The 21,477-nt window shown below is 37.3% G+C and overlaps 1 protein-coding gene and 1 non-coding gene across 3 annotated transcripts in view; both read right to left on the bottom strand.

The window, feature by feature from the left end:
• Nucleotides 1-21,477, bottom strand: part of Prkg1 (protein kinase cGMP-dependent 1) — a 1,191,370-nt gene that overhangs the window by 959,587 nt on the left and 210,306 nt on the right. The gene's annotated exons all lie outside the window — the stretch shown is intronic.
• Nucleotides 12,795-12,901, bottom strand: LOC131902852 (U6 spliceosomal RNA). Its single transcript, XR_009377136.1, has one exon. It is a non-coding gene; the product is annotated as a U6 spliceosomal RNA (small nuclear RNA).

Genomic DNA, 21,477 nt, shown 5'->3' with positions numbered 1-21,477 from the left:
GTGTTTCTTCCCCTCCCCAAATGAACATCTTTCTTCAGCTGCTACTCTGGTCGCTGCTATCCAAAATATTTGAGATCTTTGCTGCTACCAGTTGTGCTCAAGATTTTTCCTGCCTTTTAAATCTTTAATTGGCAGGGAAAAAAATCAAAATCCCTAGATCATATCACTATCACACCTGATATACAAGATTCTTATCAGAACTATAGACTATGTGATGTGTGTGTGCGTGCATGTGTGTGTGTGTGAGAGAGAGAGACAGACAGACAGAGAGAGAGACAGAGAGAGAGATTGAGAGAGAGAGAGAGAGAGAGATTGAGAGAGAGAGAGAGAGAGAGAGAGAGAGAGAGAGAGAGAGAGAGAGAGAGAGAGAGTTAGTTTCTCAGCGTTACTTCTAAATCTATTGAAGAATTTAGGGGCAAAAGTTACTTGTGAAACCGTGGAGTGCCCCAACTCAATGGATACATTCCCAGCACAACTTCCTAAGACTCAGGGAACATAGAGGCAGAGGGTGCAGAAAGATTCTAGGGTCAGAGGACCAGGAAGTTTGCTGAGAGATCCTGTCTCCTAGAAAAAACAGAGACGCAGCACTCAAGATAACTCAAGAAGATGGCTGCCCAAACAAAACCTGAACAATGACATCACTAGACATGCTAACGTGGAGGGGGGATAGTTCACAGAACTGTTTCCCTAGAGAGAGCACTACAGGCAACTGTTGACTGCTCAGAGTGGGAGAAATGGGCTTCCCCAGGGAAGAGCACACCAATTGGTTACCCTCCAGCTGGTTATGCAGTACTAAACAGTCAGCTCTGAAATCCGATACCCACAAGCAACACTAAAAAGACTCAGGACATTTATGCATTTACACAATTTAAAAAAGGCCATGAGTTTGAGAGGGGTGTATATGAAAGGGTTTGGAGGGAGGAAATAGAAAGGGAGAGATGATGTAATTATATTTTAATTTCAAAATAAATATGCATATAAAAGTAGGAGAAAAAAGATTTATGAACTAGGCTAAGCAAGTTAATCAGTCTTTAAAGAAATGAAGTAAAGAATTTGTCTGAAAAAAAAAAAGGTCAAGACTTCTATGAAAAGTAGAAATTAAATGTTTCTGACCATAGGCATTATTAGATCTGCAGAGAGCTCATACTCAGGAGTATGTGAACCAATGAAACCACTGAGATCAGAGGAGATGTTGACTCATGCTGTACTCATAAATCAAGCTTTAACTGAGGTCTGCTGAAAAGAAAAGACACATTACTTTGCTCAAACACCTTTAATCTGAACTAAATTTGGTGGCAGTAGAAACATATCGTCTGCTTCTCCCTCTTTACCATAGGGAAATGTAGAAAAAGAAAGGCAAGATGAAAACATTGGGGTTCCCTGTCTGCCATGGATGGGACATTTGGCCTTTGTGTAGACATAGCTGGCTGGATCAGATAACTATCTTCCTTTTATTATTGCCAGTTTATCCAAGAGGGTTAAATCACTGTTGACTATTTTCCTGTTTGGAAGTCAATGTAGACAACAAAGTGGGGAAAATGGCTTGCACTCATGAATCTTTTCTTTTTTGGAATGCATTTATTTTAATGACTTGATGAAAGCCTCACTTTGGCTGCAGATGTTGCAAGCTAAAGGATTTGCACAAACACTGCCTTTACTCCCATTCTCCAACCTGAGGAAATCACCATTAACTACGGAGTTGGGTGATACAAGCTGAATGTCCCTTGTACAGAATGCATGAGGACAGAAGAGGTTCTCATTTTGGAGTCTAGGGATTTTGGAACTTTTGTGCTGAAGTTTCCTATTGACATCCCTCAGCCAAGGAAACATTTCAGATTTCTGTATTAGGATGTATAACTTATAATAATATTTTATAATCCTCAGAATGCATGCAAAGAAAGACTTGGGGGACTGACTCATCATCTTCCTTAACTCGGACGCACCTTAGGTTTGTTCAAATATCATGGATTTGAATGGCTTGTGCAATAATTTAGACATAATTTTAATCTTAGTTTTTTTGAGCATTTTATAGCATTGATTATCACTGTGCTGTGGTAAACTGACATAAAATTTCATCACAGGAAGAAATCATTGTCTTGTCTTCTTACAGCATCCTTTACTGGAAGCCTAAGGGGTGAGTTACACTAAATATACCCTGTATTATTGTAAAACTACGAAAATTCAAAAAAATTATATTTGTCAGAGTACATTGGTTTTACTCATCCCTGCTAACACAAGTATATCCTCTAACTTAGAAAACAAATCTATTTTTATATATGTACATTTTCTGTCTTCACTAGAGAATGTACTAAATATGATAACTGCATAAATAAAGATCATTAAATTAAGCTTATTATTTACAAATACTACACTACAGGTGCTTTCTACATAAATGTAAGTCTAAACAAGGAACACTATTGCCTCTCTGTTATAAATGTGCCTTTTGCCTCTTCTACTTTTACTGATTATAAATTTCAGTATGCAACATTCCCACTTCATCAATTTGAAATCCTTCTTACATATTTTAATCTGCACCAACTTTTATTATTTTTATTTAATATACATTATTCTAAGTTCTCTGGTGTAAACTCTGAACAAATAGAGATCCCCAGAATAAAAATGAATAAGAACTTTATTTTCTTAGGACATCCATCCCCTTATTACTAACCATGCCAGACTGTTCATAACTGATATCAAGAAAGAAAGATAATCTGTATCGCTGGTTTAATGGTGATTGCTGACCCTAATGTTGCTATAACATTCTGTAATTTTCTACACGTTTAAAGCTTCTATGTCTACTATACTAGGTGTTAAGATGACTCTTAAGTGATCTCTCTGTCCTTGCTACTTTTCTAGGCAAATTCTATAAAACACACATTCCAACATTATATTAGCCATCTATTGCTTTTTAACAAACTCACATAGCTTAACGACTTAAAGTAATATTCATTTATGATGTTGCAGCTTTTCTAAATCAGAAGTCAGGAGAGTCATTCAGAGTTCTCTGTTCTAAGTCAAAAGTGAACAGCCGGAATGGACATTATGGCATGTCTTAAAGAGGAATCAACTTTCAAGTTCAAGGAGATTGGCTATGTTTATGGTTTATGACTGTGTTTAGAAAAATATTTCTAAAAATCTAAGTATATATTTCTACTGTGCTAACTGTTTTATCTCATTAAATCAAAATAATTATATTTTACTAATGAGGAGGATGAGATATTATTGAAATTAGAGAACTTGCTCAAAGTCGCATGACTGTCACTTTGAAAATCAAACATAATACCACCACAACATAATTCAACAATTCCACCACTGAGCTCCTATTTTACTTTTCTTTCTTTGATATCTACTAATAAAATATTAGTATGCCTGAGGCACTGTGCCAGTTGGTGTGTCCGTGTTGGTGTGCGTGTGTGTGTGTGTATGTGTGTGTGTGTGTGTGTGTGTGTTTGTGTATGTGTGTGTGTGTGTGTTTGTGCATACATGCTCATATGTTCAAGGGTAGAGGACAAAGGTTGATGATAGGTGTCTTTATTTTTTATGTTCTACCTTATTTTTGCCTTATTTTTGAAACAAGGTCTCTCTCTGAACCTGGAGCTCCTCGTATTGGCTAGACTGGCTGGCACAGCCTGGGATCCCTCTGACTGTCTTCCCCAGTGCCAGAGTGACTGGCATGTGCCAGCATGCTCAACTTTCATGTGGAGTGCTGGGGATCTGAACTCAGGCCCTAATGCTTGCACAGGAAGCATTTTATTCATTGACCCATGTCTTCTTTTCACAATTTTTACTAAATCTATTTGATTTCTAAATTACTCTGAGCAATTGTATCTTTACCCATTATAATCATATTATTACACACACACACACACACACACACACACACACACACAAACACACATACACAGAGCAAAACCTCATTAAAGCCATCGCCCCCTAAGACAACAATATTATACCTTGACCTTTACATGTAATACTCATTTTAAACCACCCATCACTAATTATGTTTTTATGTGACTGCTGTGTGTGTTGTGAAGATCTGTGAACTGTGATAAAAGCACACTTCACAAGATGCTAGTCATCAGACTCTGTGTGTGTGTGGGGGGGGGAATGAGAAAATTAAACAAGGAAATTTCATCTCACCCACCTATGATTTCATCATCATTGAGGACACTGTGTAAATGACAAATAATGGGAATGTAGGAACCAAATATGTTTGTAGTGATTTTTAGCCTCAGCTTCACCAAATAAAACAGCTGCTTTAACAACCACTATGTAAAATGAAAAACAATTAAATAAAAACTTATTTTGTGTTTTAAGTTCTTTCCTTCCTTTTTTTCTTTCTTTCTTTTTTTTGTTGATGAAAAACAACTCAGTGTTATAACATTTTATTGCTCAGGGCCACCAACTTGACCATGAAAATCATTGCTAGCATGAGTATAACACATGCTGTTTTCACTTTATTGGAAAAACTACATCGTCCAGAACTTGCACAGAATTATATAATTAAGTGATATGTAACAGCATTAACTAAATATCACAGCTCACTCACAGCACACAACATAGAAACTTGAGTTATTGTAATTCCTAATGAGGCCCTTAAAAAGTACTAGTGTTGAGTCAGGTATGTTGGCACATATCTTTAATCCTGGCAGAGGTAGGCAGATCTCTGTGAGCTTGAAGCCAGCCTAGTCTACATAGAAAATTCCAGAACAGCCTGAGTTACATAGTGAGATCCTGTCTAAAAAAAAAAAAGTACCAGTGTTGAAAGTGTAGTGAATTATGAGATGTTAACCAGCTACAAAATATGAGATTTAGCGGTATTAGGGAATCATTAAAAAAAAAGAAAAAAAAGAAAAAAAAACAGAAGGAAGGAAGGAAAGGAAGAAAAAAAGAAGGAAAGAAAGAAAGAAAGAAAGAAAGAAAGAAAGAAAGAAAGAAAGAAAGAAAGAAAGAAAGAAAGAAAGAAAGGAACTCAAATGGTAAAAGAAGTAGATCTTCCATGTTCTTGCTATACTTTGATATATATAACACGATTTGCATTCTAGTGGCAACTCAGGCAAGCCAAGTAGGACTGAGGACAGAACCATAATGTGTAAGTAATAATTCACTCTTAAAAAGTCTGTCTGTCTGAGCCTAAAGCTAAGCCAGATGCAGAAGCACAATTTCTGGGATAGAAAATTATTCCTGTCATAAAGTACAATCTGCAGGCATAAAGATTTTATTTATGTAAATATAAATAAAAACAAACCATTGAATTCTCATAATAGCTACTGAATTCCAGTGTATTAAAATTGCAATAACCCAGTAGATTTATAATAGTCTTTCTTAACAACCTTCAGCAATACCAATTTGTAAGCATCCATATGTGTATGCATATATATGTATGTATATGTATATGAAAACACAAAGATGATAGATTCTCCTTTCCTTCTACTTTGGGGGGTTATTTTTTTATGCACTAAACATATTATGAATTAGCATGAAATTTGAATTTTTAACTACTTTTTTATCCTGCAGATTAACGTTCACCTGGTTGCTCTTTCATATTTGAATTTTCTGTTTCTATAATCATGTAATCTTAATTTACATAATTGAATTAAGTTTCAAAAGCAACACAGAAGTATGTTGGTCATTTCAGTAATGAAAGTGTGAACCTAGGAATTGTTAGCATCCCTAAAGAGAAGGTGGTGAATAAAAGTTGAAGATATTTCAAACACATAAAATAATTGAGTCATTCTCTTCCTTCATGTAAACTCAGATGATACTTTTAGGTCTTTTTTTTTCCTTTTATAAAAGAAGTTGTCACATGGATGACTCAATTACAGATTGTGTAATAGAAGTGCACACAAATTAGCATACTCCATACCCCTTCCACACAATTAAACCAAGCATCTTCAGGGGATATGAAGCTTAAGTATCACCCACCTCCTCTTCAACTTGACCATCTGCTTGGACATTGTTTTCTAGTTTTTAACTTACAACAACAAAAGAAAAAAATGGCCTGAATTTATTTTTTGTGTGTTTAAGGCAGAAAATAATAATAATTTTCTTCTCATGCCTGTAAGTTGTAAAGCCTTGAAGTATTTTGGGGAACTACTATTACAGCAATTGGATATGTGGTAAACATATTTTTATACTATATATATACTATTTCAAAGAATGCTAAGACAGTTGAAACACATACACATACCATTTGGAGAAATTGGTTATTTTTCCACTTTGCTCTTAAAACTCAACTTAAGAACCTTTCTTGGTAACTCTTTGCCATAGCCTTAAGCAGTTTCCCTTACTTGTTGCCAATCTTTTTAAATGATGATGATGGCCTTTAGAAGACCTGTAGCATGCTATGCTAAAGTCTATTCTAAGTATTTTCCATGGTTAATCCATGCAATCCTCACACCAACCTCCCATATCATTTATGTATTTTACTGGTGAGTAAATGCAATCAGCAATGACAAATGGTAAATGATTACAAAGCTACCAAGTGAAAAGCTGTTACTGCAATCTCCTCAACCTGTTTCTGCTGTGAGATGTCCTTTCTGTATGCTGTGGTCACTGGTTGATAAATAGAGCTGTTTGGCCAATGCTGAGGCGGAATAATGTTAGGCAGGACATTCAAACTGAAGACGGAGAGGAAGAAGGGTAGAGTCAGGCAGAAGCTTTGAGCCACTGCCAGGAGAAGCAAGATGTGAGAGAACAGGTAATGCCATGAAGCCACGTGGCAAAACATAATTAATAGAAATGGGTTGAATTAAGTTGTAAGAGCTAGTTAATAATGAGCCTGAGCCACAGGCCATACAGTTTGTAATTAATATTAAGCCTCGGAGTAATTATTTTATAAGTGGCTGTGGAACCATGGGTGGAAGAGATTTGTCTGGACCATGGGGCCAGGCAGGACCAGAGAAACTTCCAGCAACATATTTCTAGAACAAAAATTCTTAGCCATTATACCATAGAACCTTAGCTGACTTACTACCTGGAAAATGGGATTGTTCTAGCTTCATGTCTGCTGCTGTGATAAAATATTCTAATCAAAACACCTTACAGAGAAATGGCTTATTTTAGCTAATGATTCCAGGTTACAATTCACCATTCTGGGGAAGCCAAGGGAGGAACCCATGAAGCTAGTCACATCACACCCATCGTCAAGAATGGAGAGAAAAAAATGCACTCACGATGCTGGCTTGCTTGCTTCTAACTTTTTTCTGTTCTATATAGTTTAGGACATCCTGCCTAGGGAATGATGCCTTCCACAATGGGCTGGGTCTTTGTACATCGGTTAATAATCAATATAATACCCCACAGGAATGTGTGCAGACCAACCCAATCTAGGCAATCGCTCACTCAGGGGCCTTTCCAAGGTCATGGCTAGTTACCATTTAAAACTAATCATCACAAGGATGAGTTCATGCTTGATTGTTTTCTAAGCTATGTAAGATGATTTATGTAAAAGCATGAGTATTCTGCCTAGTGCATAGCAATACTGAATGGTTTTACTTATACCAAGTATATGTATTTTCAGTTAAGCTCCCATTGTCTACTTCATTATGAATTCATTGATGATGGGTCAACATGCTCATCCTGCAAATGTTCAGTCTTCAGCTACTATGCATTAGTTTGTAAAGACCAGCACTGAATGGCAGAGTAACGAACAGTTCTACCTCAAGATCTTTGCACTTACTATGCCCTCCATCTGAAAGGTGCTTCTGCATACAATTTTAAAGTTTGTATCTTTACTTTATTGTTTCCCCCAATGCTATACTATCAGAGAACCCTTACTATAATGCCTTAGTTTTAGAAGTGCTATTTTCTATCTCTATTTAATATTTTCTGTGCATATCCATGGTTGCACCCACTAAAAAATTCTGTGAAGACAAGGATGGCAGCTATACCAACTCTATAGTTTTTGTTGTATTGACAAAAGAAAAAGAAAGAAATAGGTAAAGATGGCATAAACAATAAAGACAGGTGGGGAGATTTTGTAAATGTAAGTTTTATAAACAGGAATAAATTTTCCAACCTCTCTTGACCAAAGTACCTTGGACCATAGTAACAATCTCCACCCTGCATCTTCTCCATCTTTTGCATAAATCAGAGATCTCCACAAGGCTTCTCCTTGGGCTTTCTTCATCTATGTCTCTCACCACTTAATTTCCACACCTGTTTTGATCCTCCCAATGAAAATAAGTATATATTGTCCATGGAGACCAGCTTTACTTTAAAAACTCCAGAAACATCACTCAAGAGATATAATTCTGTAAGATCATAAGTGGTAGTTTTAATCACTTATAATTCATCATCCAACGACCATAGACAAATAATTAAAGAAAAAGATTCTCCTTGCTTTTTAATTATTAAAGATTTGCATTTGTGGATTCTTCAAATATGCTATTAATTACTAAAAATATTCTTTGAGCTTTTCTTTTTCTTCTGCAAGGATCATGAATTTACACTAATCCTTTTCCTTTCTGAGACTCTAGTCATTTTTGGCAGGTCTAACTGGCATTGAACTATTCATAATTACTCTGGTTTCCTTTGTTCTGAGAAAATGGTAACTTTGCCCTCTGTTAGCTTTTAAGATTGTGGCCTTGTAACTTTATATATACAATGAAAATAGTAGAGAGGCAATATCTGTCACTTAAAGGCAGAAGGTTCCAAAGTTCAAGTGGTAGCCTTTTGTGTCCTCTTTATATGTGTATGGGGTATGATGCACGTGTGTCATGTGGATGTGTGCACATGTGCATGCTAATACAATACATAAGTTTACCAACATATGTGTGATAAACAGAGGTCTATATCAGTATTGGCCTAAACTGTTTTCCATCTTATTTTTTGATACAGAGTCTGTCTCTTACTGAACTTGGCGATTATCAGTTCAACTCACCTGACTGGTCCAGGAATTCTGTCTCTGTAGCTCTGAGCCCCAAGAGCTAGGTGTTAGAACTGCACACTACTGCATTCAGCTTTAACACGGTAATGGGGATCCAAACTTGTCTTTATTCCTACAAGGTAGGCTATTTATTGACTGTGTCATCTCCCCACATTTGCAACTATATGTCAAAGGGTTCATCAAAGTGGGTTTCTACATGACTGCATGGTGTAGAGGCCTCTAGTCATTGTGGACATGCAAAGTGATTAAGAATCAAACTTGTGTTCAACTAATTCACTGGAGATTAGCAAGTTTAACGTTGAGGTTGTGTTTGGTATCTCATACTTGTAAGCTCAATATTTCGGAGGCTAAAGCAGGAGTACCAAATGAGTTTGATGCCAGCCTGGGCTGCATAGCTAGACCTTATTACAAGAATACAAACAGCAAGCAAACAAAAGACAGCATCATTTGTGTTCTTCAAAACTACTTTTTGCAGGATTTGTGTACATCCAGTCAAACCTAACTTGCATCTTGACTTCATGCCCTGGGTACCAAATACCTGATGCTTAGCCATAATGCTAGAATATTATGGAACAAATAGCATGGGAGGGAAAAAATGTTGTGTGTTATGAAACCTGGTTGAGCAGTGCTTGTCGTGTGTTTCTGCCCTCATTCTGAGTCCTTTAATGATGTTATTATGGAAGCTACATCACATATTTGTAATTTTTAAACCATCATTTGCTTAGTGGGCGGTGGTGTGGAGTTTTGAAGAACTGGATTTATGTTGAGGTCTTTTATCCACTTGAACTTGAGTTTTGTGCAGGGTGATAGACATGGATCTCCTGTCATTCTTCTACATGCCATCATCCAGTTATACCAGCACCATTTGTTGAAGATTATTTCTTTTTTTCCACTGCATAATTTTGGCTTCTTTGTCAAAAATTAAGTGTGCATAGGTGTGTGGATTTATGTCTGGGTCTTTGATTTGATTCCATTGACTCACCTGTCTGTTTTTACACCAATAACTATGCTTTTTTTAAAAAAAAAAATTGCTATAGCTCTGTAGTGGAGCTTGAGATCAAGATGGTGATACTTCCTTGTACAGAATTGTTTTAGCTATCCTGAGTTTTTTGTTTTTCCATATTAAGTTGAGTATTGTTTTTTTCAAGATCTGTAAGGAATTGTGTGGGAATTTTGATGGTGATTGCATTGAATCTGTAGACTGCTTTTGGTAAGATGGCCATTTTTACTATGTTAATCCTACCAAGCTATGAGCATGGGAGATCTTTCTATCTTCTGAAATCTTCAATTTCTTTCTTCAAAAACATGAAGTTTTTGTCATACAGGTCCTTCACTTGCTTGGTTAGAGTTACCCCATTGTCTATAGCTATTGTGAAGGATGTTGTTTACCTGATTTCTTTCTTAGCCCTTTCATTGTTTGTATAGAAGAAAGCTACAGATTTTTTGAATTAATTTGTATCCAGTCACTTCACTAAAGGTGTTTATTAGCTGTAGGAGTTCCCTTATAAATTTTTTTGGGTCACTTACGTATACTATCATGTCATCTGCAAATAGTGATACTTTGACTTCTTGTTTTCCAATTTGTATCCCCTTGACTTCCTTGCGTTGTCTTATTGCTCTAGCAAGAACTTTCAGTACAATATTGAATAAATATAGAGAGAGTAGACAGTCTTATCTTGTTCCCGATTTTGGTGGAATTGTTTTGAGTTTCTCTCCATTTAATTTGTTGCTGACTGTCTGCTTGCTGTATATTGCTTCTATTATATTTAAGTATGTTCCTTATATCCCTGATTTTTCTGAGACTTTCATCATGAAGGGGTGTTGGATTTTGTCAAAGGCTTTTTCAGCATCTAATGAGATGACTCGTGTGTGTGTGTGTGTGTGTGTGTGTGTGTGTGTGTGTGTGTGTATTTTCTTTCAGTTTGTTTATATGGTGGATTACATTGACAGATTTTCACAGGTTGAACCATCCCTGCATCTTTGGGATGAAACCCACTTGATCATGGTGGATGATTTTTTGATGTGTTCTTGGATTCAGTTTGCCAGTATTTTATTGAGTATTTTTGCATCAATATTCATAAGGGAAATTTGTCTGTAATTCTGTTTTTTTTGTTAAGTCTTTGTGTGGTTTAGGTATCAGGACAACTGTTGCCTCATAAAAAAAATTGGCAATATTCCTTCTGTTTCTATTTTGTGGAATAATTTGAGGAGTACTGATATTAGCTTTTCTTTGAAAGTCTGGTAGAATTCTTCACTGAAACCATCGGTCCCTGGGCTTTTTCAGTTTGGAGATTTTTAATGACTGCTTTTATTTCCTTAGGCATTAAAGGTCTATTTAAATTATTTATCTGATCTTGATTTAATTTTAGTATATGGTATCTATCAACAAATTTGTCCATTTCTATTAGATTTTCTAATTTTGTGGAGTACAGGTTTGTGAAGTATGACCCAATGATTGATTGGATTTCCTCAGTGTCTGTTGTTATGTCCCCCTTTTTGTTTCTCATTTTGTTAATTTGGATATTCTCTTTCTGTCTTTTAGTTAGTTTGGATAGGGTTTGTCTATTTTGTTGATTTTCTCAAAGAACCAACTCTGTTTCATTGATTCTTTGCATTGTTCTCTTTGTTTTTATTTTATTGATTTCAGTCCTCAGTTTGACTATTATCCTATCATGTATTCCTCTTGGGTGAGTTTGCTTCTTTTTGTTCTAGAGCTTTCAGGTGTGCTGTTAAGTCACTAGTGTGAGATTTCTCCACATTCTTTATGCAGGCACTTACTGCTATGAACTTTCTTCCTAGAACTGCTTCCATTGTGTCCCATAAGTTTGGGTATGTTGTGCATTCATTTTCATTGAAATCTAGGAAGTCTTTAATTTCTTTATTTCTTCCTTGATCCATTGGTAATTCAGTTTCAGTTGAGAGAGTCGTTCAGTTTCCATGCATTTGTGGGCTTTCTGTAGTTTGTATTGTTTTTGAACTTCAACTTTAATCCATGGTAATCTGATAAGATACAGGGGGTTATTCCAATATTTTTGTACCTGTGAAGACTTGCTTTGTGATTAAGTATTTGGTCAATTTTGGAAAAGGTTTCATGAGGTGCTGAGAAGCAGGTATATTCTTTGGTGTCTGAATGAAACATTCTGTAGATACCTGTTAGGTTCATTTGAGTCATAACATTTGTTAGTTCCCTTATTTCTCTGTTAGTTTTCTGTCTGGGTTTCCTGTCCATGCTGAGAATGGGGTGTTGAAGTCTCCCACTATTAATTTGTGGGGTTTGATATGTGATTTAAGCTTTAGTAATGTTTCTTTTACAAATGTGGGTGCTTCTGTATTTGGGACATAGTTGTTCATAATTGAGACATCATCTTGGTGGATTTGTCCTCTGATGAATATGAAATGTCCTTCTCCATCTGTTTTGATTAGTTTTGGTTTGAAGTCTATTTTGTTAGATGTTAGGATAACTACATCAGCTTGCTTTTGAGGTGCATTTGATTGAAAACTCTTTTTCCAACCCTCTACCCTGAAGTTATGTCTGTCTTTGATGTTGAGGTGTGTTTCTTGTACGCAGCAGAAAGAGGGATCCTGTTTTCATATCCATTCTGTTAACCTGTGTCTTTTTATTGGCAAATTGAGTCCATTGATATGGAGAGATATTAATGACCAGTGATTGTTAATTCCTGTTATTTTGTTGTTGTTGTTGGTGGTGGTGGTAATAGTGTTGTGTGGTAGTGGTGGTGTGTGCTTCCTTTTTTGATTTTTGCTGGTGTGGGGTTACCTATTGCCTGTATTTTCATGGGTATAGCTAACTTCCTGGGGTTGGAGATTTCCTTTTAGTACCTTCTGTAGGACTGGATTTTTGGATAGATATTGATTGAATATGACTTTGTCATGAAATGTCTTGTTTTAAAAATGTGGACTGCTCATAAATTTGCATGTCATCCTTGAGCAGGGGCCATGCAAATCTTCTCTGTATTGTTCAAATTTTAGTATATGTGCTGCTAAAGTGAGATCAGTTGTAGTTTTCTGCAATAGTCTCAGTCTATTGCTAAGAGAAGTTTCCTAGATGAGGGGTAAAGACTATAACCAACATCTATTTTTCTTTCCTAAATCCTCCTGCTTTTTCACCTTCACACACACACACATGCACACACATGAACACACACCACAAACACAATGTACAGTACCAGTATAGGTTCCCTTTAAGTCCTTTTAAAACTAAGCTTTGTTAACTTTCTCCTTTATAGAAATATTATTTTTAAAAAGTCCTAAATGAGTTTCAACCTAATTACAATGCTGATTTCACTATGAATATATTGCACATTCTTCTAACATCTGCTCAGGCAGTGAGTGATTCCAAATGAGTGTTTACTCCATACGAAACAATCTAGTCATCTTCTGCAAAAGTCACTCTCCTAGAAATATACGTGCAAATGTCCATTCTTTATGGAGATAAAATTATTGCATGTTGCATTAGAAAGGATATGGAATAGATTTTTCAAATACCCCAAGCAAAAAGTCTGATTTTCCAAAGTTAGGGCTCACTGTTGACTAGTCTCAAGTAATTAAGTCCAGGAAAAAGTCATCACTGTGAATAATCACTTCAAGTACTTCACATTTGTGGAAAACTGCACCTGAACACATCCAGAAAGAATCTGAGGGCAATGGGAATTGTTCTTAAGAAACACTTCAAGCCCTTTCACAACCAAAAATTGAAAGAAACAGAACAAGTCAAAAATTCTGTATACTAATTGGGCTGCGCTTCCATGTCTCATCATTCATGCCAATCTGCTCTTTGTGATAATTATGTGTTCTCAGGAAAAATGGCAAAAATGCAGCAAGAATAATATTCCAAGAAAGCAATGTGTGAGTAGAAAATTAGACTCTACTACCAGGGATAGATCTAATTCATTATCAGTCATCATTATAGCATTTCAATGAGAGACAAAGTGGACGATGAATGCTGACTTTGGTTAGAATGTGAAATATATGTATGAACATACATTCCTTGACTCTTATCAGGTGGAACTATGCTACTTTAGCTGGATTCAACTGTTTTATTCCAAACACTTACCTGATCACTGGATTGAAGCCTGGGTAGCCCCATGAATGCCTGGGGACACAGGTTACAATGAAAGTTAGAAGAGGCTGTCGACTGGACTCTCAGTACAAGCCAGTGCATATCTATACACTCTTAACCCAGCAAAGGACACACTTCTGCAGTTCACAGGAGAAAGCTTCTCAAACAGAGAACAGTTTTCATCTGTTCATCAGTACCAGTCAAAAACACATCTTTTTTTCTCCCTTCCACACAAACACAGAAACCTCAAAGCCAATTTATCATGGATACCTTAAGCAAACCAATTCTTCCCGCTTTGCTGGAGAGGATTTTTAGTCAACTTTTTAAAGCCATTTGAAAATCTGCTGGCTTCCATCTACCCAAAACTGGTGAACTCAGTAGTGGTTTTCAGTCATCAAATGCTTTTAGGAGATAAATCGACAGGGTATAACAGGAAGAGTGCATGATTTAATGTCAGTTTTTAATATGCCATCTCCTCTGAATTCTCTACACCACATCCTGCTCTCTTTGAGTCAGGTAGTGAGAAGAATATAAACTCCTGGGAGTGTTCCTGTCATGTCCTAGCAGCGCATGTCAAATATAACACTTGGTGGAGCGTGTCCACAGTGAAAGAAAAACTCCCATTGCCCCAGTCACTGTGCCCTGGCCAGTTCTCACACTCCAACTTTCAAGTTCTGGTTCTCCAGCAACTGCAGTCAGACACGATTTACTTAAACTGTGAATCCATAACAAGAGCGCCTTTGTAAGGTTTCCTCAGCAAGCAGCTTTCAACTTAGGCGACAGTTTTCTGAATTGAAACCATGACACAAACCTGATCTAGGAAAGATCGATTGATCCTTCTGATGATTTCTCAACAAGAACTGTGCCCAAACCATAGCGCTACACTGGTTCCTAGTTCCCACAGGGAGAGGGCAGCAGTCCTGTGCAGTTCAAAGCACTGTGCCTTGGAGTGTGTTTGGTTCTAAGAACCTTGATTTTCATCCTGACTTGAGCAAACCAAAAATACTTTTTGGCTCCGTCACTGTAGTTGGTACATTCCTAGCAGACTAGTAACTGCTTAGAAATTATGGTATGTCTTAAAAGAGAACTGAAAAGTATACTTGTAAACTTCTCTCACTGGAACTACAATAAAAGTCAGAAGATTGAATAATAAAAAATAAATAAATGATGTTTTTATTGCTCATTGTCTAAGTTTCAAATATATTCAATATAAACTTTCAGTGGATTTTTGTTGCAGACAAAAGATTCACCTTCTCATCGGTGGGTGTATTTACTGCCCTATACTTGGTGTTTCCATCTACCACCAAATGCTATGAAGGATACAGAGATGCTCTGTTGCTTAGTTACAATCTAAATGGGAAAAACAGATGCAGAAAAATAGGCTATCATACAATGTGGCCTATGAGAAGTCATATGACTTGAAAGGGGACTCAGATAGGCACACAGTAGAGAATTAAAGATCTAGTTGCCAGGAAAAGGTTGCCTAGAGGACAAAGGTCAAGCCCAAGCTACTTTGAGGACAGATAAGACTTCAAGTTAGATATAAATATATATCATACAGGAAAGGCAATTACATAATTACATCTAGCCATAGAGAAAGTGAGGACTGTGCTCAGGAATGGCATGTACTCTCTTTTGTTCACTTCACTGAGTCAGCAGTGCATCTGCTGATAACCTGAACTGTGAGGAACAGAAGCCCAGGTATCATCCTGTCAACCCCCACAGAGCTTTGTTCCATGGATGCACGGACTCATAAAATCACCAAAGGAGATCCAGGCACATTCCCACTTCAGTGTGCTTTGTGGTAATGGGCATCTTCCTAGGGATCTGACACATACATATTTAAAAACTCCCCAGGTCTATGAAAAAGAAAACAAAACCCTCTTGCAGCTACACTTCCAGTCTGGACACACTAGTACCTTGTTCTGTTCCTACCACAGTTTCTCATTTGTGAAGTGTAAATAATGACAATACATGTCCTATCTATCTGCAGCAGGGTAGCCATGAGGTGACAGATATTCTCACCAGAAAATTATTCTGTTGAATATGATGTTACCAAAGGCATAAGTCAGGTATACACTAGAATTCAGGTTTGGGAGTTGTTATTAAGCACGGGTTCTTTTCTGGTGGATGCAGAGGGAGGTAGAGGAACACAGGAATATATACACACACACACAGGCAAAGGGAGGAAGCTGTTCAATTACTCAAAATGAGAAGCTGTTTCAGGGAGGCAGGGGAGGACCAAACAGCAGGTCACTTTTTATCTTCCTGTAACCTTCAGGAAATGCCAAAAAGTAAAAATAAAAGATGCAACAACAGTTTTTCCATGCACTAAGCCAGCAGCAGCTACCTCAACAGGAAACTCTTCTTAATAGTTAGAGAATCCAAGGGCTCATCACAAAGTATACAACTCTGTAGAAAAGCAGGGACTGAACTAATTCACCTATCCTAAGTGAAGTACATCACCAACAAAGACAAAGAGGAGGGAAAAAACATTTATTTTTAATAGCAAAAGGGCTCCTGCTCATTTCTTGCTTCTTTTTTTTTTTCAGTTAAAATAAAAGAAAATAAGTACACAGATTGTCACTAACACAACTCAGAGGAAGAGATCACACAGCCATCCACAAGCTTTGATGTGCACCAGAAAGGAATCAGGGAAAGACAATACTGGAAACAGAGGTCCTTCCCCTTCCCGTGAAGAGGTAAAACTAGTTAGAATAAAATTCTCATTTTGCAAATATAAGGAAATTTACATCATCCCAATTATCCTTTAAGAAGGATATCCTTTAAGAAGGACTTTAGAAATTGGAAATCAAAGGCCCACAGAATTAAAATGATTTGTACAAAAAATGTAAAACTCACTATTAATGGAAGCAGCATTGAAATCTAGTTCTTGGTACCCAAAGCTTTCCCATAATACTGACCAAGGAACTTGCTAGCAGTGCTTTTTATTTATTTTTTATTTTCTTAAAGCATTGCCACACCTCCTGCGGTGCCCTTGGTTGCCTAGAAAATTCCATTTGGGCTTCATATTTTCTCTTGGCTGTTATTCAGGAAACAGTCCGGATGTGGCTGTCATAAATCACCACAGGCCTTTCAACACAGCATTATGAACCCTACAGAAAGAAGGGCTCCGAACTTGGAAAGATATGAAAACCTGAGAAGAAAGGTTTGCTTGCCTCTCTCAGCTCATGAACATGACAGGTGACAAAAATCAGGTAATAAGTTTGCATTTATTTATAATATTTTTCAGAATGAATGAATATAACATTGAGACAGCATTCCCTCCCATTAAATTGATTCAGAATTTGAAAACTATAAAACTGTGTGTATGTGTCTGTATATGTGTAAAAGTACATAGAGGTATGCACTTATACACACTGGTACATGCATGTAGAGACCAGAGGTTAATGTTGAGTGTTTTCCTTTATTGATCTTTACATTGGTTTTTGAGACAGGGTCTCTCACTAAACATGAAGGTCACTGATTCAGATAGACTAGCTAGCCAGCAAACCACGGGTGTCTGTCTTTCTTGGCTACCTGAGCACTAGGATTACTGATGCATGCAAGCTTGTCTGGCTTTTGTGTGGGTGCTGGGGATCATACCCAGGTCTGCAAGCTTGCACAGCATGAGTTTTTAGTGACTGAGTCACCACCACCCCTGGCCCCAGTGTTTGCATTTTTGAAGAGAACACTGACATGCATTTTCTTCAGCACAGTAATTCTACTCTGTGAAAACACTAAGAGGTCACCACTTAGACAAACCCTCCCTTGCTCTCTGTATCCAATTACACTTCAAGTCTCATCAGCTCTACTTCTGAAATGTTGCTCCTCGTTCTACACCCAACACCACTGTGGAATTTCACATTTTCTCATCTTGCTGTTAAACTTGGTGCACTTTTCAGCTTTTATTTCCCACCACTGATATTCAGTCTTTGTAGCAAGCCTGTTATCAGCTGAAGTAGTTTCAACAGAATTACGGTGATGTTCAGAAACATGCAGTGGCTTTCCACCATCCTTCAAGTTTAGAACAAACACATTTCCTAGCTTCCAAGGCATACCATAATGTGGCATAATGGTAACTATCCATTTCTCACTAGATAAAATGGCCTAACAGCAATTCTCAGACAAACCTTAAATCATCTTGTTTCAAAGATCTTCTATAATGTAACCGAAGAATTCCTTCTTAAAATCCTCAAGCAGTATTCTCGTATATCTTTGAAAAAATACACTATGCTCTCCTTTAAATAATTTATAAACTTGATCCACTTACTTTATTAAATATGCCTTCTTTAAAAAGATTGTATGTCTTGTAAGTCTAGTGTATCTGCAGGAGAGGTGATTTTGTTGAGAATGGCATGACCACTCTCCATATCTGTAAGTAGATGTGGTTTCCTTGAGAAAGAGCGTGAAGGGCAGATTTTGTGGTCTCAGAAGAAACCTGCAGGAGTGTAAATGAAAGGACTCCACAACAGCAGAGGGAGCCAGACATAGAAACAGCTCTAAGAGAAGTCTGTCCTGAGCATACTTCTGTGTTAGGAAGCAGACTAGCCTCTAGAGTATAGGCTATCCCACAGAGATCCCCCCCCCACCACCACCCCAACCCCCCCCACCCCCACCCCCCCACCCTCCCACCCCCCGCCCCCACACCCACCCCCCCTACCCCCTCCCCCCCACCCCCCACCCCCCACCCCCCCACCCCCCGTGAGAAGACCGAGATGTTATACACTGCAGAAGTCAATCATTTGCCATCCAGACACTTTGCAACAGATATGAAATTTCCCAAGTCCTCCTGGGCTCTGCATCTTGTTCAGCACATAAAGAAACACTGTAATTACAATTTTTAAACAAACAGTTTCTACAAGAGCTGGGGAATGGTGACATCCTCTCAAAGGATTCTAGAGAAGGTGTCATCGACATCAGCTGTAGAATCTCTTGTGACACTTGTGGTAGCTCATAGCCAGTACAATAGTACTTGCTGGGTAAGCCGCTGTTCAAAAGAAATGAGGGCAGAAAGAAATGGCCCTGCTCTCCTACTTGAAGCATGTCAGAATGTTGCTTCAAACAGCCACCTGTTCACTTACTATCCAGCAGATGCACTTGCTATAATATTGCTTATAAACAACAGAAATCCATTGTCCACGGTTCTGGAGGATTGAAGTCTGAGATGAGGCTATCAGTGAGGTTGATTTCTACTTGTAGTTCATCCAAGTTGTTTGCAGCTACGGATAACTTCCCACAACTTCTCACTGTATTGTGACCTTCACTGTATCATGAAACACAGAAAGGAAGTAAGAAGTCTTTACGGACTCTTCCTGTCAGATCACGGAAATCATCCCTGAAGGTTCTACCCTCCATGACCTAATTATCTTAAAAACACCACTTTAAAGAACATTACACTGGATATTAGATTTCAACATAACTTTTGGAATGATAAAAATACTTAGCAGCATTTAAAAGGCAAAAAAGAAGAAGAATGGGTTGGTTATATTGTATTTCTCTGATAAATTATTTTACTACAAAGTCTGAGCTAATATATTTATTCTAATTTTTAATTCATAATAATAAAACATATTTTGTTTTATATAATAATAATGAAAAACTTAATTCACACCCACAGAAAAATCAAATGGTTTATCACTCTTAGAGATTTAAGGTGAGGATATTGGGAACAATTCCTAATGAATACAAAGATTTTTGTTCTTAAAGACAAATGGCTACTAACAGCGCATCAGCCTACTGATTCTAGCAATAACTACTTATAAAGGAAACCAAATATCTCCTCAATAAGCCCAAGAGACTCTTGGAGCTGTTGCCATGTTTAAGTCTTCTTTGCATCAACAGGAAACAATGATATTTCAGGAGACAGAACACTCAGCCTATTAGGACCATTGTGTTTCTGAGTCCAGTTGTATTGTGTTTAAGTCTATGTTTGGGATATAATCAGTATGGTTTCATTTTAAAAGTCCTAGAAAATTGTTAAAACATAAGATGCATGTTATTAAAATCTGCCATCTTAATTTATGCAATTTATGCTTTTAATAATCCAGCAGGCATGTGTTATATGTTATCAGTGTACGAGTGATTTGACTAAGAGCAAACTGAAGTAGATGATAAATGGGATCTGATTCCTCCCTGAAGATGGTTATAATCTATTAACCAAACTATGCATGTACAAGCATATATCAGTCTCTCACTTGAAACCATTTTCTATTTCATTATCACCTAACTCTGACATGCAAACTCCTTATTACTCAAATCCCCTCACAATCTGATCCATCCCACCTCCCTGTGACTTCTTCCTAAATAAACTCATCATTGGCCTATAGACATGCCCACAGGCCAATCTGGTAAAGGCAATTCCTCAATTGAGATTCCCTTTCCAAGTGTGTCTAGATTTGTACCAAGCTTACAAAAAACTAGCTATAACAGTGCCTGGTTCTCAGTGAGAACTTTTATCAAAACATAATGTGGATAGCTCCTGAGGAATGATACTCAAGGCTGATCTCTAGCCTAAGCAAGAACACACACACACACACACACACACACACACACACACACACACACACACGCAAATTCATACCCTCTTACACAGGTGTGCCTCATGCCACATGCACACACACATAACACAACAAAACACTACAAATGGATACTAGTATTCGGGAGAACAAATACTTTTATTTAAGTGCAAAGAGCACAGGCACAAAGGTGCAACTCCTTGCTAAGTTCTGCATATTGAAGCTGCTAATTGAGGATCTTATTAATTCAGTGAAAGTTGACTGATAACTCACTTTTCCACCTTTTCAGACTGATGACTTTTACAGACACTTGCTTAGTTGCTACATATAATAATATCACGTACAACACAGCTATTTGCAATTTTAGTTAAAAAAACGGGAGGGGAAAAACTTTACTATTCAGACTGCCAGCACCCTTTTCATCATCTTGGTCCATCCACGATTCCACGAATTGCTCCTTAGCAACTATGATGCTGCACCTTGCCTGTTTCTTCAGGCAATGAACTTGGAGTTGCATTTCCAGAAATGCTCAAAGAACACAGATACTTCTGTGGGGCTGCATTGGGAGAAGATCATAAGTTCATTAAATCTTCAGATGATTCCAAATCTTATTAGAAAAGTGACTATCTTCTACCAGATTTTTATGCAAAACTTTTATTGTTCATCTAATTGACCAACTTAAATTGTGGGAACTTTCAAGGTAGATATTCCTCCCAAATAGATATTATAGGAATCAGCTCTTAAAATAGTATTACAAGCAGCCAAAAGGCTGACAGCATAGGGCACATGGAAGGCCTAATGGCTGAACTGAAGTACCAAGCTGAGCATATGTTCTGAAGTCATCTTCTTTCTGTGGTTCACTGCTGCTTTTATAGATGTTTCATCAGTTGTGTGGCAAATCACTGCTCAAGGAATACGGTACTGTGTTTAGAATGTTTTAAATTAAGTTACACCCACTTATGGGAAAACAGCTCTTACGTTTTGGATGCAAG

The sequence above is a fragment of the Peromyscus eremicus genome, chromosome 1 (assembly GCF_949786415.1).
Source record: "Peromyscus eremicus chromosome 1, PerEre_H2_v1, whole genome shotgun sequence".
NCBI lineage: Eukaryota > Metazoa > Chordata > Mammalia > Rodentia > Cricetidae > Peromyscus > Peromyscus eremicus.
This window is presented reverse-complemented; position numbering and strand designations above follow the sequence as displayed.